Here is a 17,204-nt window from a genome sequence, read left to right on the forward strand (position 1 = left end):
AATTCAGTTCCTGTGTAGCCAAGTTTCCATTCCGTGTATTACTGATATCTTATGATGTTTCTTTTTCTGTGTGACTTATTTCAGTTAGAATCATCATACCTGAATCCACTCATTGTGCTGCTAAGGGCCTGATGACATAGATTTCATTGCTGAGTGATATTGCTTTGTAAGTGAATACCACAACTTCTTTATCCATTTTTCACTTTCTGCGATGTTGAACTTGTACTGTAAACGAGGTTCTTGTAAACAGAGCCGTTCCAAACTTTGGGGTGGCTGTGTCTTTTTGATTTTAATTTCCCTAAGCTATAGGACCATAAGTGGAAGTGCCCTAGGTTCTGTTGCTTTGTTTTTTAGATGTTCCAGGAAACACCATACACTTCTCCCCAGTGGTTGTTGGCAATTTACATCCCGCCCATCAGCATAACAAGGCTCCCAGTTCTCCATGGCCTGTCCTGCCTTTCTGGATTTTACACTTTTTTCAGATGGCCCTTTTGACCGGGGGGAAGTGAGACTTCATTGTAGTGCAGATTTCCTTTGCAAGCTTGCTTGGTTGGCCAAAAAGGGCGTATGCGTTTTTTCCTGAATATATTCAGGAAAAAACGCATACGCCCTTTTTGGCCAAGTGCATCATTGTGGACGTTCTGCCTCTTTTCCTATGCTTTCAATGCAATTCCAGTCTACCTCCTGAAATCGGTTTCCTGCAATTCTGCCCTGCTTTCAAGTCCTCTTGGCAGCCTTACTTCAGTATATTTTTGGACGATAGCTGTCATTTATAACTCTGCAGGTTTGTGAATTACAGTGCCCCTGAGCTCCTTTCTTCAACTCGCTTTCTTTTGAGCTGGCAGCAACACCGCAGGATGTCTTCAGGCCCTAATCTGGTTCCGGCACGGCACACTGAGCCTTTGGTTATTTCCACTTCCTGGTGGGAAATGAGAGTTAAATTTGCCCGTCCAGACACCTCCAGCTAGCCTCTTATTGGTTCTCGCTATTCCTGTTCATCTTCCGCAGAAATTGCAAACTGGGCCAAACAGGAGGTTAAAGGCGCTGACTCTCTAAGTGGGGAGAGTGTTAGTAAAGCGTCTGGAATGTTGCACCCGAGTACCAGGGGAGGAAAACTGAGACATATTTGAACACGTCTCCCGTTCACATGGTTGATCATACTTGGGTTCCACATGCATGTTTTAGCTGAAGGAAGAATACCTTAAACCTGGAGAGTTGAGACCCGTGTAATGGGTACCATGCAATATGACTTCAAAGGGTCTTCATTTGCTCACCGAACCTCTCCAATCCTATCACTGCTGCGTTTATGCCCCTGTACACATGCTTGATTCTCTTTTGGAGACATAGCAATCCATAGGTTTTACGATACTTACTAGTCAGGTACATTGTTAGGCGTTTAATATGCGGTGTTGAGTCCATTTCGTTGAGCAAGGAGTAGCTCTTGTCTATTCCATATTTGGCTTAAGGAACTTTATCTGTGCTCATTTCAATCTCTGGTTTTATGCAGCACCCCAACTCACCTTTCCCCTTAAGCAAGCATAAGTTGGTTTTCTAAATTTGAGACCCTGTTCTGTTCTGTAATTCAGTTCCTGTGTAGCCAAGTTTCCATTCCGTGTATTACTGATATCTTATGATGTTTCTTTTTCTGTGTGACTTATTTCAGTTAGAATCATCATACCTGAATCCACTCATTGTGCTGCTAAGGGCCTGATGACACAGATTTCATTGCTGAGTGATATTGCTTTGTAAGTAAATACCACAACTTTTTTATCCATTTTTCACTTTCTGCGATGTTGAACATGTACTGTAATCGAGGTTCTTGTAAACAGAGCCGTTCCAAACTTTGGGGTGGCTGTGTCTTTTTGATTTTAAATTCCCTAATCTATAGGACCATAAGTGGAAGTGCCCTAGGTTCTGTTGCTTTGTTTTTTAGATGTTTCAGGAAACACCGTACACTTCTCCCGAGTGGTTGTTTGCAATTTACATCCCGCCCTTCAGCATAACAAGGCTCCCAGTTCTCCATGGCCTGTCCTGCCTTTCTGGATTTTACACTTTTTTCAGATGGCCCTTTTGACCGGGGAGAAGTGAGACTTCATTGTAGTGCAGATTTCCTTTGCAAGCTTGCTTGGTTGGCCAAAAAGGGCGTATGCGTTTTTTCCTGAATATATTCAGGAAAAAACGCATACGCCCTTTTTGGCCAAGTGCATCATTGTGGACGTTCTGCCTCTTTTCCTATGCTTTCAATGCAATTCCAGTCTACCTCCTGAAATCGGTTTCCTGCAATTCTGCCCCGCTTTCAAGTCCTCTTGGCAGCCTTACTTCAGTATATTTTTGGACGATAGCTGTCATTTATAACTCTGCAGGTTTGTGAATTACAGTGCCCCTGAGCTCCTTTCTTCAACTCGCTTTCTTGTGACCTGGCCGCAACACCGCAGAATGGCTTCAGGCCCTAATCTGGTTCTGGCACGGCACGCTGAGCCTTTGGTTAATTCCTCTTCCTGGTGGGAAATGAGAGTTAAATTTGCCCGTCCAGACACCTCCAGCTAGTCTCTCATTGGTTCTCGCTATTCCTGTACATCTTCCGCAGAAATTGCAAACTGGGCCAAACAGGAGGTTAAAGGCACTGACTCTCCAAGTCGGGAGAGTGTTAGTAAAGCATCTGGAATGTTGCACCCGAGTACCAGGGGAGGAAAACTGAGACATATTTGAACATGTCTCCCGATCACATGGTTGATCATACTCTAGGATCCACATGCATGTGTTAGGTGAAGGAAGAATACCATAAACCTGGGTAGTTGAAACCCGTGTAATGGGTACCATGCAATATGACTTCAAAGGGTCTTCATTTGCTCACCGAACCTCTCCAATCCTATCACTGCTGCGTTTATGCCCCTGTACACATGCTTGATTCTCTTTCGGAGACATAGCAATCCATAGGTTTTAAGATACTTACTAGTCAGGTACATTCTTAGGCGTTTAATATGCGGTGTTGAGTCCATTTCGTTGAGCAAGGAGTAGCTCTTGTCTATTCCATATTTGGCTTAAGGAACTTTATCTGTGCTCATTTCAATCTCTGGTTTTATGCAGCACCCCAACTCACCTTTACCCTTAAGCAAGCATAAGTTGGTTTTCTAAATTTGAGACCCTGTTCTGTTCTGTAATTCAGTTCCTGTGTAGCCAAGTTTACATTCCGTGTATTACTGATATCTTATGATGTTTCTTTTTCTGTGTGACTTACTTCAGTTAGAATCATCATACCTGAATCCACTCATTGTGCTGCTAAGGGCCTGATGACACAGATTTCATTGCTGAGTGATATTGCTTTGTAAGTAAATACCACAACTTCTTTATCCATTTTTCACTTTCTGCGATGTTGAACTTGTACTGTAAACGAGGTTCTTGTAAACAGAGCCGTTCCAAACTTTGGGGTGGCTGTGTCTTTTTGATTTTAATTTCCCTAAGCTATAGGACCATAAGTGGAAGTGCCCTAGGTTCTGTTGCTTTGTTTTTTAGATGTTTCAGGAAACACCATACACTTCTCCCGAGTGGTTGTTGGCAATTTACATCCCGCCCATCACCATAACAAGGCTCCCAGTTCTCCATGGCCTGTCCTGCCTTTCTGGATTTTACACTTTTTTCAGATGGCCCTTTTGACCGGGGGGAAGTGAGACTTCATTGTAGTGTAGATTTCCTTTGCAAGCTTGCTTGGTTGGCCAAAAAGGGCATATGCGTTTTTTCCTGAATATATTCAGGAAAAAATGCATACGCCCTTTTTGGCCAAGTGCATCATTGTGGACGTTCTGCCTCTTTTCCTATGCTTTCAATGCAATTCCAGTCTACCTCCTGAAATCGGTTTCCTGCAATTCTGCCCCGCTTTCAAGTCCTCTTGGCAGCCTTACTTCAGTCTATTTTTGGACGATAGCTGTCATTTATAACTCTGCAGGTTTGTGAATTACAGTGCCCCTGAGCTCCTTTCTTCAACTCGCTTTCTTGTGACCTGGCCGCAACACCGCAGGATGGCTTCAGGCCCTAATCTGGTTCCGGCCCGGCATGCTGAGCCTTTGGTTAATTCCTCTTCCTGGTGGGAAATGAGAGTTAAATTTGCCCGTTCAGACACCTCCAGCTAGCCTCTCATTGGTTCTCGCTATTCCTGTTCATCTTCCGCAGAAATTGCAAACTGGGCCAAACAGGAGGTTAAAGGGACTGACTCTCCAAGTGGGGAGAGTGTTAGTAAAGCGTCTGGAATGTTGCACCCGAGTACCAGGGGAGGAAAACTGAGACATATTTGAACAGGTCTCCCGATCACATGGTTGATCATACTCTAGGTTCCACATGCATGTTTTAGCTGAAGGAAGAATACCTTAAACCTGGGTAGTTGAAACCCGTGGAATGGGTACCATGCAATATGACTTCAAAGGGTCTTCATTTGCTCACCGAACCTCTCCAATCCTATCACTGCTGCGTTTATGCCCCTGTACACATGCTTGATTCTCTTTCGGAGACATAGCAATCCATAGGTTTTAAGATACTTACTAGTCAGGTACATTCTTAGGCGTTTAATATGCGGTGTTGAGTCCATTTCGTTGAGCAAGGAGTAGCTCTTGTCTATTCCATATTTGGCATAAGGAACTTTATCTGTGCTCATTTCAATCTCTGGTTTTATGCAGCACCCCAACTCACCTTTCCCCTTAAGCAAGCATAAGTTGGTTTTCTAAATTTGAGACCCTGTTCTGTTCTGTAATTCAGTTCCTGTGTAGCCAAGTTTACATTCCGTGTATTACTGATATCTTATGATGTTCCTTTTTCTGTGTGACTTATTTCAGTTAGAATCATCATACCTGAATCCACTCATTGTGCTGCTGAGGGCCTGATGACACAGATTTCATTGCTGAGTGATATTGCTTTGTAAGTAAATACCACAACTTCTTTATCCATTTTTCACTTTCTGCGATGTTGAACTTGTACTGTAAACGAGGTTCTTGTAAACAGAGCCGTTCCAAACTTTGGGGTGGCTGTGTCTTTTTGATTTTAATTTCCCTAAGCTATAGGACCATAAGTGGAAGTGCCCTAGGTTCTGTTGCTTTGTTTTTTAGATGTTTCAGGAAACACCATACACTTCTCCCGAGTGATTGTTGGCAATTTACATCCCGCCCATCACCATAACAAGGCTCCCAGTTCTCCATGGCCTGTCCTGCCTTTCTGGATTTTACACTTTTTTCAGATGGCCCTTTTGACCGGGGGGGAAGTGAGACTTCATTGTAGTGCAGATTTCCTTTGCAAGCTTGCTTGGTTGGCCAAAAAGGGCGTATGCGTTTTTTCCTGAATATATTCAGGAAAAAACGCATACGCCCTTTTTGGCCAAGTGCATCATTGTGGACGTTCTGCCTCTTTTCCTATGCTTTCAATGCAATTCCAGTCTACCTCCTGAAATCGGTTTCCTGCAATTCTGCCCCGCTTTCAAGTCCTCTTGGCAGCCTTACTTCAGTCTATTTTTGGACGATAGCTGTCATTTATAACTCTGCAGGTTTGTGAATTACAGTGCCCCTGAGCTCCTTTCTTCAACTCGCTTTCTTGTGACCTGGCCGCAACACCGCAGGATGGCTTCAGGCCCTAATCTGGTTCCGGCACGGCATGCTGAGCCTTTGGTTAATTCCTCTTCCTGGTGGGAAATGAGAGTTAAATTTGCCCGTCCAGACACCTCCAGCTAGCCTCTCATTGGTTCTCGCTATTCCTGTTCATCTTCCGCAGAAATTGCAAACTGGGCCAAACAGGAGGTTAAAGGGACTGACTCTCCAAGTGGGGAGAGTGTTAGTAAAGCGTCTGGAATGTTGCACCCGAGTACCAGGGGAGGAAAACTGAGACATATTTGAACACGTCTCCCGTTCACATGGTTGATCATACTCTGGGTTCCACATGCATGTTTTAGCTGAAGGAAGAATACCTTAAACCTGGAGAGTTGAGACCCGTGGAATGGGTACCATGCAATATGACTTCAAAGGGTCTTCATTTGCTCACCGAACCTCTCCAATCCTATCACTGCTGCGTTTATTCCCCTGTACACACGCTTGATTCTCTTTCGGAGACATAGCAATCCATAGGTTTTAAGATACTTACTAGTCAGGTACATTCTTAGGGGTTTAATATGGGGTTTTGAGTCCATTTCGTTGAGCAAGGAGTAGCTCTTGTCTATTCCATATTTGGCTTAAGGAACTTTATCTGTGCTCATTTCAATCTCTGGTTTTATGCAGCACCCCAACTCACCTGTCCCCTTAAGCAAGCATAAGTTGGTTTTCTAAATTTGAGACCCTGTTCTGTTTTGGAATGCAGTTCCTGTGTAGCCAAGTTTACATTCCGTGTATTACTGATATCTTATGATGTTTCTTTTTCTGTGTGACTTATTTCAGTTAGAATCATCATAGCTGAATCCACTCATTGTGCTGCTAAGGGCCTGATGACACAGATTTCATTGCTGAGTGATATTGCTTTGTAAGTGAATACCACAACTTCTTTATCCATTTTTCACTTTCTGCGATGTTGAACTTGTACTGTAAACGAGGTTCTTGTAAACAGAGCCGTTCCAAACTTTGGGGTGGCTGTGTCTTTTTGATTTTAATTTCCCTAAGCTATAGGACCATAAGTGGAAGTGCCCTAGGTTCTGTTGCTTTGTTTTTTAGATGTTTCAGGAAACACCATACACTTCTCCCGAGTGGTTGTTGGCAATTTACATCCCGCCCATCAGCATAACAAGGCTCCCAGTTCTCCATGGCCTGTCCTGCCTTTCTGGATTTTACACTTTTTTCAGATGGCCCTTTTGACCGGGGGGAAGTGAGACTTCATTGTAGTGCAGATTTCCTTTGCAAGCTTGCTTGGTTGGCCAAAAAGGGCGTATGCGTTTTTTCCTGAATATATTCAGGAAAAAACGCATACGCCCTTTTTGGCCAAGTGCATCATTGTGGACGTTCTGCCTCTTTTCCTATGCTTTCAATGCAATTCCAGTCTACCTCCTGAAATCGGTTTCCTGCAATTCTGCCCCGCTTTCAAGTCCTCTTGGCAGCCTTACTTCAGTATATTTTTGGACGATAGCTGTCATTTATAACTCTGCAGGTTTGTGAATTACAGTGCCCCTGAGCTCCTTTCTTCAACTCGCTTTCTTTTGAGCTGGCAGCAACACCGCAGGATGTCTTCAGGCCCTAATCTGGTTCCGGCACGGCACACTGAGCCTTTGGTTATTTCCACTTCCTGGTGGGAAATGAGAGTTAAATTTGCCCGTCCAGACACCTCCAGCTAACCTCTTATTGGTTCTCGCTATTCCTGTTCATCTTCCGCAGAAATTGCAAACTGGGCCAAACAGGAGGTTAAAGGCGCTGACTCTCTAAGTGGGGAGAGTGTTAGTAAAGCGTCTGGAATGTTGCACCCGAGTACCAGGGGAGGAAAACTGAGACATATTTGAACACGTCTCCCGTTCACATGGTTGATCATACTTGGGTTCCACATGCATGTTTTAGCTGAAGGAAGAATTCCTTAAACCTGGAGAGTTGAGACCCGTGTAATGGGTACCATGCAATATGACTTCAAAGGGTCTTCATTTGCTCACCGAACCTCTCCAATCCTATCACTGCTGCGTTTATGCCCCTGTACACATGCTTGATTCTCTTTTGGAGACATAGCAATCCATAGGTTTTACGATACTTACTAGTCAGGTACATTGTTAGGCGTTTAATATGCGGTGTTGAGTCCATTTCGTTGAGCAAGGAGTAGCTCTTGTCTATTCCATATTTGGCTTAAGGAACTTTATCTGTGCTCATTTCAATCTCTGGTTTTATGCAGCACCCCAACTCACCTTTCCCCTTAAGCAAGCATAAGTTGGTTTTCTAAATTTGAGACCCTGTTCTGTTCTGTAATTCAGTTCCTGTGTAGCCAAGTTTCCATTCCGTGTATTACTGATATCTTATGATGTTTCTTTTTCTGTGTGACTTATTTCAGTTAGAATCATCATACCTGAATCCACTCATTGTGCTGCTAAGGGCCTGATGACACAGATTTCATTGCTGAGTGATATTGCTTTGTAAGTAAATACCACAACTTTTTTATCCATTTTTCACTTTCTGCGATGTTGAACATGTACTGTAATCGAGGTTCTTGTAAACAGAGCCGTTCCAAACTTTGGGGTGGCTGTGTCTTTTTGATTTTAAATTCCCTAATCTATAGGACCATAAGTGGAAGTGCCCTAGGTTCTGTTGCTTTGTTTTTTAGATGTTTCAGGAAACACCGTACACTTCTCCCGAGTGGTTGTTTGCAATTTACATCCCGCCCTTCAGCATAACAAGGCTCCCAGTTCTCCATGGCCTGTCCTGCCTTTCTGGATTTTACACTTTTTTCAGATGGCCCTTTTGACCGGGGAGAAGTGAGACTTCATTGTAGTGCAGATTTCCTTTGCAAGCTTGCTTGGTTGGCCAAAAAGGGCGTATGCGTTTTTTCCTGAATATATTCAGGAAAAAACGCATACGCCCTTTTTGGCCAAGTGCATCATTGTGGACGTTCTGCCTCTTTTCCTATGCTTTCAATGCAATTCCAGTCTACCTCCTGAAATCGGTTTCCTGCAATTCTGCCCCGCTTTCAAGTCCTCTTGGCAGCCTTACTTCAGTATATTTTTGGACGATAGCTGTCATTTATAACTCTGCAGGTTTGTGAATTACAGTGCCCCTGAGCTCCTTTCTTCAACTCGCTTTCTTGTGACCTGGCCGCAACACCGCAGAATGGCTTCAGGCCCTAATCTGGTTCTGGCACGGCACGCTGAGCCTTTGGTTAATTCCTCTTCCTGGTGGGAAATGAGAGTTAAATTTGCCCGTCCAGACACCTCCAGCTATTCTCTCATTGGTTCTCGCTATTCCTGTACATCTTCCGCAGAAATTGCAAACTGGGCCAAACAGGAGGTTAAAGGGACTGACTCTCCAAGTCGGGAGAGTGTTAGTAAAGCGTCTGGAATGTTGCACCCGAGTACCAGGGGAGGAAAACTGAGACATATTTGAACACGTCTCCCGATCACATGGTTGATCATACTCTAGGTTCCACATGCATGTTTTAGCTGAAGGAAGAATACCTTAAACCTGGGTAGTTGAAACCCGTGGAATGGGTACCATGCAATATGACTTCAAAGGGTCTTCATTTGCTCACCGAACCTCTCCAATCCTATCACTGCTGCGTTTATGCCCCTGTACACATGCTTGATTCTCTTTCGGAGACATAGCAATCCATAGGTTTTAAGATACTTACTAGTCAGGTACATTCTTAGGCGTTTAATATGCGGTGTTGAGTCCATTTCGTTGAGCAAGGAGTAGCTCTTGTCTATTCCATATTTGGCTTAAGGAACTTTATCTGTGCTCATTTCAATCTCTGGTTTTATGCAGCACCCCAACTCACCTTTACCCTTAAGCAAGAATAAGTTGGTTTTCTAAATTTGAGACCCTGTTCTGTTCTGTAATTCAGTTCCTGTGTAGCCAAGTTTACATTCCGTGTATTACTGATATCTTATGATGTTCCTTTTTCTGTGTGACTTATTTCAGTTAGAATCATCATACCTGAATCCACTCATTGTGCTGCTGAGGGCCTGATGACACAGATTTCATTGCTGAGTGATATTGCTTTGTAAGTAAATACCACAACTTCTTTATCCATTTTTCACTTTCTGCGATGTTGAACTTGTACTGTAAACGAGGTTCTTGTAAACAGAGCCGTTCCAAACTTTGGGGTGGCTGTGTCTTTTTGATTTTAATTTCCCTAAGCTATAGGACCATAAGTGGAAGTGCCCTAGGTTCTGTTGCTTTGTTTTTTAGATGTTTCAGGAAACACCATACACTTCTCCCGAGTGATTGTTGGCAATTTACATCCCGCCCATCACCATAACAAGGCTCCCAGTTCTCCATGGCCTGTCCTGCCTTTCTGGATTTTACACTTTTTTCAGATGGCCCTTTTGACCGGGGGGGAAGTGAGACTTCATTGTAGTGCAGATTTCCTTTGCAAGCTTGCTTGGTTGGCCAAAAAGGGCGTATGCGTTTTTTCCTGAATATATTCAGGAAAAAACGCATACGCCCTTTTTGGCCAAGTGCATCATTGTGGACGTTCTGCCTCTTTTCCTATGCTTTCAATGCAATTCCAGTCTACCTCCTTAAATCGGTTTCCTGCAATTCTGCCCCGCTTTCAAGTCCTCTTGGCAGCCTTACTTCAGTATATTTTTGGACGATAGCTGTCATTTATAACTCTGCAGGTTTGTGAATTACAGTGCCCCTGAGCTCCTTTCTTCAACTCGCTTTCTTTTGAGCTGGCAGCAACACCGCAGGATGTCTTCAGGCCCTAATCTGGTTCCGGCACGGCACACTGAGCCTTTGGTTATTTCCACTTCCTGGTGGGAAATGAGAGTTAAATTTGCCCGTCCAGACACCTCCAGCTAGCCTCTCATTGGTTCTCGCTATTCCTGTTCATCTTCCGCAGAAATTGCAAACTGGGCCAAACAGGAGGTTAAAGGGACTGACTCTCCAAGTGGGGAGAGTGTTAGTAAAGCGTCTGGAATGTTGCACCCGAGTACCAGGGGAGGAAAACTGAGACATATTTGAACACGTCTCCCAATCACATGGTTGATCATACTCTGGGTTCCTCATGCATTTTTTAGCTGAAGGAAGAATACCTAAAACCTGGGTAGTTGAAACCCGTGGAATGGGTACCATGCAATATGACTTCAAAGGGTCTTCATTTGCTCACCGAACCTATCCAATCCTATCACTGCTGCGTTTATGCCCCTGTACACATGCTTGATTCTCTTTCGGAGACATAGCAATCTATAGGTTTTAAGATACTTACTAGTCAGGTACATTGTTAGGCGTTTAATATGCGGTGTTGAGTCCATTTCGTTGAGCAAGGAGTAGCTCTTGTCTATTCCATATTTGGCTTAAGGAACTTTATCTGTGCTCATTTCAATCTCTGGTTTTATGCAGCACCCCAACTCACCTTTCCCCTTAAGCAAGCATAAGTTGGTTTTCTAAATTTGAGACCCTGTTCTGTTTTGGAATGCAGTTCCTGTGTAGCCAAGTTTACATTCCGTGTATTACTGATATCTTATGATGTTTCTTTTTCTGTGTGACTTATTTCAGTTAGAATCATCGTACCTGAATCCACTCATTATGCTGCTACGGGCCTGATGACATAGATTTCACTGCTGAGTGATACTGCATTGTACGTAAGTACCACAAGTTCTTTATCCATTTTTCACTTTCTGTGATATTGAACTTGTACGGTAAACGAGGTTCTTGTAAACGGAGGCGTCCCAAACTTTTGGGTGGCTGTGTCTTTTTGATTTTAATTTCCCTAAGCTATAGGACCATAAGTGGAAGTGCCCTAGGCTCTGTTGCTTTGTTTTTTAGATGTTTCAGGAAACACCATACACTTCTCCCGAGTGGTTGTTGGCAACTTACATCCCGCCCATCAGCATAACAAGGCTCCCAGTTCTCCATGGCCTGTCCTGCCTTTCTGGATTTTACACTTTTTTCAGATGGCCCATTTGACCGGGGGGAAGTGAGACTTCATTGTAGTGCAGATTTCCTTTGCAAGCTTGCTTGGTTGGCCAAAAAGGGCGTATGCGTTCTTTCCTGAATATATTCAGGAAAAAACGCATACGCCCTTTTTGGCCAAGTGCATCATTGTGGACGTTCTGCCTCTTTTCCTATGCTTTCAATGCAATTCCAGTCTACCTCCTGAAATTGGTTTCCTGCAATTCTGCCCCGCTTTCAAGTCCTCTTGGCAGCCTTACTTCAGTAAATTTTTGGACGATAGCTGTCATTTGTAACTCTGCAGGTTTGTGAATTACAGTGCCCCTGAGCTCCTTTCTTCAACTCGCTTTCTTGTGAGCTGGCTGAAACACCGCAGGATGGCTTCTGGCCCTAATCTGGTTCCAGCACGGCACGCTGAGCCTTTGGTTAATTCCTCTTCCTGGTGGGAAATGAGAGTTAAATTTGCCCGTCCAGACACCTCCAGCTAGTCTCTCATTGGTTCTCGCTATTCCTGTTCATCTTCCACAGAAATTGCAAACTGGGCCAAACAGGAGGTTAAAGGGACTGACTCTCCAAGTCGGGAGAGTGTTAGTAAAGCGTCTGGAATGTTGCACCCGAGTACCAGGGTACGAAAACTGAGACATATTTGAACACGTCTCCCGATCACATGGTTGATCATACTCTAGGTTCCACATGCATGTTTTAGCTGAAGGAAGAATACCTTAAACCTGGGTAGTTGAAACCCGTGGAATGGGTACCATGCAATATGACTTCAAAGGGTCTTCATTTGCTCACCGAACATCTCCAATCCTATCACTGCTGCGTTTATGCCCCTGTACACATGCTTGATTCTCTTTCGGAAACATAGCAATCCATAGGTTTTAAGATACTTACTAGTCAGGTACATTCTTAGGCGTTTAATATGCGGTGTTGAGTCCATTTCGTTGAGCAAGGAGTAGCTCTTGTCTATTCCATATTCGGCTTAAGGAACTTTATCTGTGCTCATTTCAATCTCTGGTTTTATGCAGCACCCCAACTCATCTTTCCCCTTAAGCAAGCATAAGTTGGTTTTCTAAATTTGAGACCCTGTTCTGTTCTGTAATTCAGTTCCTGTGTAGCCAAGTTTCCATTCCGTGTATTACTGATATCTTATGATGTTTCTTTTTCTGTGTGACTTATTTCAGTTAGAATCAACATACCTGAATCCACTCATTGTGCTGCTAAGGGCCTGATGACACAGATTTCATTGCTGAGTGATATTGCTTTGTAAGTAAATACCACAACTTTTTTATCCATTTTTCACTTTCTGCAATGTTGAACTTGTACTGTAAACGAGGTTCTTGTAAACAGAGGCGTCCCAAACTTTGGGGTGGCTGTGTCTTTTTGATTTTAATTTCCCTAAGCTATAGGACCATAAGTGGAAGTGCCCAAGGCTCTGTTGCTTTGTTTTTTAGATGTTTCAGGAAACACCATACACTTCTCCTGAGTGTCTGTTGGAAATTTACATCCTGCCTATCAGCATAACAAGGTTCCCAGTTCTCCATGGCCTGTCCTGCCTTTCTGGATTTTACACTTTTTTCAGAAGGCCCTTTTGACCGGGGAGAAGTGAGACTTCATTGTAGTGCAGATTTCCTTTGCAGGTTTGCTTGGTTGGCCAAAAAGGGCGTATGCGTTTTTTCCTGAATATATTCAGGAAAAAATGCATACGCACTTTTTGGCCAAGTGCATCATTGTGGACGTTCTGCCTCTTTTCCTATGCTTTCAATGCAATTCCAGTCTACCTCCTGAAATCGGTTTCCTGCAATTCTGCCCCGCTTTCAAATCCTCTTGGCAGCGTTACTTCAGTCAATTTTTGGACGATAGCTGTCATTTATAACTCTGCAGGTTTGTGAATTACAGTGCCCCTGAGCTCCTTTCTTCAACTCGCTTTCTTGTGACCTGGCCGCAACACCGCAGAATGGCTTCAGGCCCTAATCTGGTTCTGGCATGGCACGCTGAGCCTTTGGTTAATTCCTCTTCCTGGTGGGAAATGAGAGTTAAATTTGCCCATCCAGACACCTCCAGCTAGTCTCTCATTGGTTCTCGCTATTCCTGTTCATCTTCCACAGAAATTGCAAAGTGGGCCAAACAGGAGGTTAAAGGGACTGACTCTCCAAGTGGGGAGAGTGTTAGTAAAGCGTCTGGAATGTTGCACCCGAGTACCAGGGTACGAAAACTGAGACATATTTGAACACGTCTCCCGATCACATGGTTGATCATACTCTGGGTTCCACATGCATGTTTTAGCTGAAGGAAGAATACCTTAAACCTGGGTAGTTGAAACCCGTGGAATGGGTACCATGCAATATGACTTCAAAGGGTCTTCATTTGCTCACGAACCTCTCCAATCCTATCACTGCTGCGTTTATGCCCCTGTACACATGCTTGATTCTCTTTCGGAGACATAGCAATCCATAGGTTTTAAGATACTTACTAGTCAGGTACATTCTTAGGCGTTTAATATGCGGTGTTGAGTCCATTTCGTTGAGCAAGGAGTAGCTCTTGTCTATTCCATATTTGGCTTAAGGAACTTTATCTGTGCTCATTTCAATCTCTGGTTTTATGCAGCACCCCAACTCACCTTTACCCTTAAGCAAGCATAAGTTGGTTTTCTAAATTTGAGACCCTGTTCTGTTCTGTAATTCAGTTCCTGTGTAGCCAAGTTTCCATTCCGTGTATTACTGATATCTTATGATGTTTCTTTTTCTGTGTGACTTCTTTCAGTTAGAATCATCGTACCTGAATCCACTCATTATGCTGCTACGGCCCTGATGACATAGATTTCATTGCTGAGTGATACTGCATTGTACGTAAGTACCACAAGTTCTTTATCCATTTTTCACTTTCTGTGATATTGAACTTGTACGGTAAACGAGGTTCTTGTAAACGGAGGCGTCCCAAACTTTGGGGTGGCTGTGTCTTTTTGATTTTAATTTCCCTAAGCTATAGGACCATAAGTGGAAGTACCCTAGGCTCTGTTGTTTTGTTTTTTAGATGTTTCAGGAAACACCATACACTTCTCCTGAGTGTCTCTTGGCAATTTACATCCCGCCCATCAGCATAACAAGGCTCCCAGTTCTCCATGGCCTGTCCTGCCTTTCTGGATTTTACACTTTTTTCAGATGGCCCTTTTGACCAGGGAGAAGTGAGACTTCATTGTAGTGCAGATTTCCTTTGCAAGCTTGCTTGATTGGCCAAAAAGTGCGTATGCGTTTTTTCCTGAATATATTCAGGAAAATATGCATACGCCCTTTTTGGCCAAGTGCATCATTGTGGACGTTCTGCCTCTTTTCCTATGCTTTCAATGCAATTCCAGTCTACCTCCTGAAATCGGTTTCCTGCAATTCTGCCCCACTTTCAAGTCCTCTTGGCAGCCTTACTTCAGTATATTTTTGGACGATAGCTTTCATTTATAACTCTGCAGGTTTGTGAATTACAGTGCCCCTGAGCTCCTTTCTTCAACTCGCTTTCTTGTGACCTGGCCGCAACACCGCAGGATGTCTTCAGGCCCTAATCTGGTTCTGGAACGGCACGCTGAGCCTTTGGTTAATTCCTCTTCCTGGTGGGAAATGAGAGTTAAATTTGCCCATCCAGACACCTCCAGCTAGTCTCTCATTGGTTCTCGCTATTCCTGTTCATCTTCCACAGAAATTGCAAACTGGGCCAAACAGGAGGTTAAAGGGACTGACTCTCCAAGTGGGGAGAGTGTTAGTAAAGCGTCTGGAATGTTGCACCCGAATACCAGGGTATGAAAACTGAGACATATTTGAACACGTCTCCCAATCACATGGTTGATCATACTCTAGGTTCCACATGCATGTTTTAGTTGAAGGAAGAATACCTTAAACCTGGGTAGTTGAAACCCGTGTAATGGGTACCATGCAATATGACTTCAAAGGGTCTTCATTTGCTCACCGAACCTCTCCAATCCTATCACTGCTGCGTTTATGCCCCTGTACACATGCTTGATTCTCTTTCGGAGACATAGCAATCCATAGGTTTTAAGATACTTACAAGTCAGGTACATTCTTAGGCGTTTAATATGGGTTGTTGAGTCCATTTCGTTGAGCAAGGAGTAGCTCTTGTCTATTCCATATTTGGCTTAAGGAACTTTATCTGTGCTCATTTCAATCTCTGGTTTTATGCAGCACCCCAACTCACCTTTACCCTTAAGCAAGCATAAGTTGTTTTTCTAAATTTGAAACCCTGTTCTGTTCTGTAAGTCAGTTACTGTGTAGCCAAGTTTACATTCCGTGTATTACTGATATCTTATGATGTTTCTTTTTCTGTGTGACTTATTTCAGTTAGAATCATCATACCTGAATCCACTCATTGTGCTGCTAAGGGCCTGATTACACAGATTTCATTGCTGAGTGATATTGCTTTGTAAGTAAATACCACAACTTTTTTATCCATTTTTCACTTTCTGCGATGTTGAACTTGTACGGTAATCGAGGTTTTTGTAAACAGAGCCTTTCGAAACTTTGGGGTGGCTGTGTCTTTTTGATTTCAAATTCCCTAAGCTATAGGACCATAAGTGGAAGTGCCCTAGGCTCTGTTGCTTTGTTTTTGAGATGTTTCAGGAAACACCATACACTGCTCCAGAGTGTCTGTTGGCAATTTACATCCCGCCCATCAGCATAACAAGGCTCCCAGTTCTCCATGGCCTGTCCTGCCTTTCTGGATTTTACACTTTTTTCAGATGGCCCTTTTGACCGGGGGGAAGTGAGACTTCATTGTAGTGCAGATTTCCTTTGCAAGCTTGCTTGGTTGGCCAAAAAGGGCGTATGCGTTTTTTCCTGAATATATTCAGGAAAAAACGCATACGCCCTTTTTGGCCAAGTGCATCATTGTGGACGTTCTGCCTCTTTTCCTATGCTTTCAATGCAATTCCAGTCTACCTCCTGAAATCGGTTTCCTGCAATTCTGCCCCGCTTTCAAGTCCTCTTGGCAGCCTTACTTCAGTCTATTTTTGGACGATAGCTGTCATTTATAACTCTGCAGGTTTGGGAATTAGACGGCCCCTGAGCTCCTTTCTTCAACTCGCTTTCTTTTGAGCTGGCCGCAACACCGCAGGATGGCTTCAGGCCCTAATCTGGTTCCGGCACGGCACACTGAGCCTTTGGTTATTTCCTCTTCCTGGTGGGAAATGAGAGTTAAATTTGCCCGTCCAGACACCTCCAGCTAGCCTCTCATTGGTTCTCGCTATTCCTGTTCATCTTCCGCAGAAATTGCAAACTGGGCCAAACAGGAGGTTAAAGGCGCTGACTCTCCAAGTGGGGAGAGTGTTAGTAAAGCGTCTGGAATGTTGCACCCGAGTACCAGGGGAGGAAAACTGAGACATATTTGAACACGTCTCCCGTTCACATGGTTGATCATACTTGGGTTCCACATGCATGTTTTAGCTGAAGGAAGAATACCTTAAACCTGGGTAGTTGAAACCCGTGGAATGGGTACCATGCAATATGACTTCAAAGGGTCTTCATTTGCTCACCGAACCTCTCCAATCCTATCACTGCTGCGTTTATGCCCCTGTACACATGCTTGATTCTCTTTCGGAGACATAGCAATCCATAGGTTTTAAGATACTTACTAGTCAGGTACATTCTTAGGCGTTTAATATGC

At 43.7% G+C, this 17,204-nt stretch overlaps 1 long non-coding RNA gene across 4 annotated transcripts in view; it reads left to right on the top strand.

Moving 5' to 3' along the window:
* Positions 1–17,204, top strand: part of LOC307181221 — a 2,056,127-nt gene that overhangs the window by 421,972 nt on the left and 1,616,951 nt on the right. Inside the window, exon 1 of one of the 4 annotated variants that reach the window (XR_013826125.1) lies at positions 11,194–11,234. The exons of 1 other annotated variant lie outside the window; for it this stretch is intronic. This is a non-coding gene — a long non-coding RNA (uncharacterized lncRNA). Of the gene's footprint in view, positions 1–11,193; positions 11,235–12,786; positions 12,811–14,362; positions 14,390–17,204 lie in introns of those variants that run through there. 2 more of the 4 variants (XR_013826150.1, XR_013826151.1) reach the window with 2 other exon arrangements.

Source organism: Stenella coeruleoalba (genome assembly GCF_951394435.1).
Source record: "Stenella coeruleoalba genome assembly, contig: scaffold_47, whole genome shotgun sequence".
Classification (NCBI taxonomy): domain Eukaryota; kingdom Metazoa; phylum Chordata; class Mammalia; order Artiodactyla; family Delphinidae; genus Stenella; species Stenella coeruleoalba.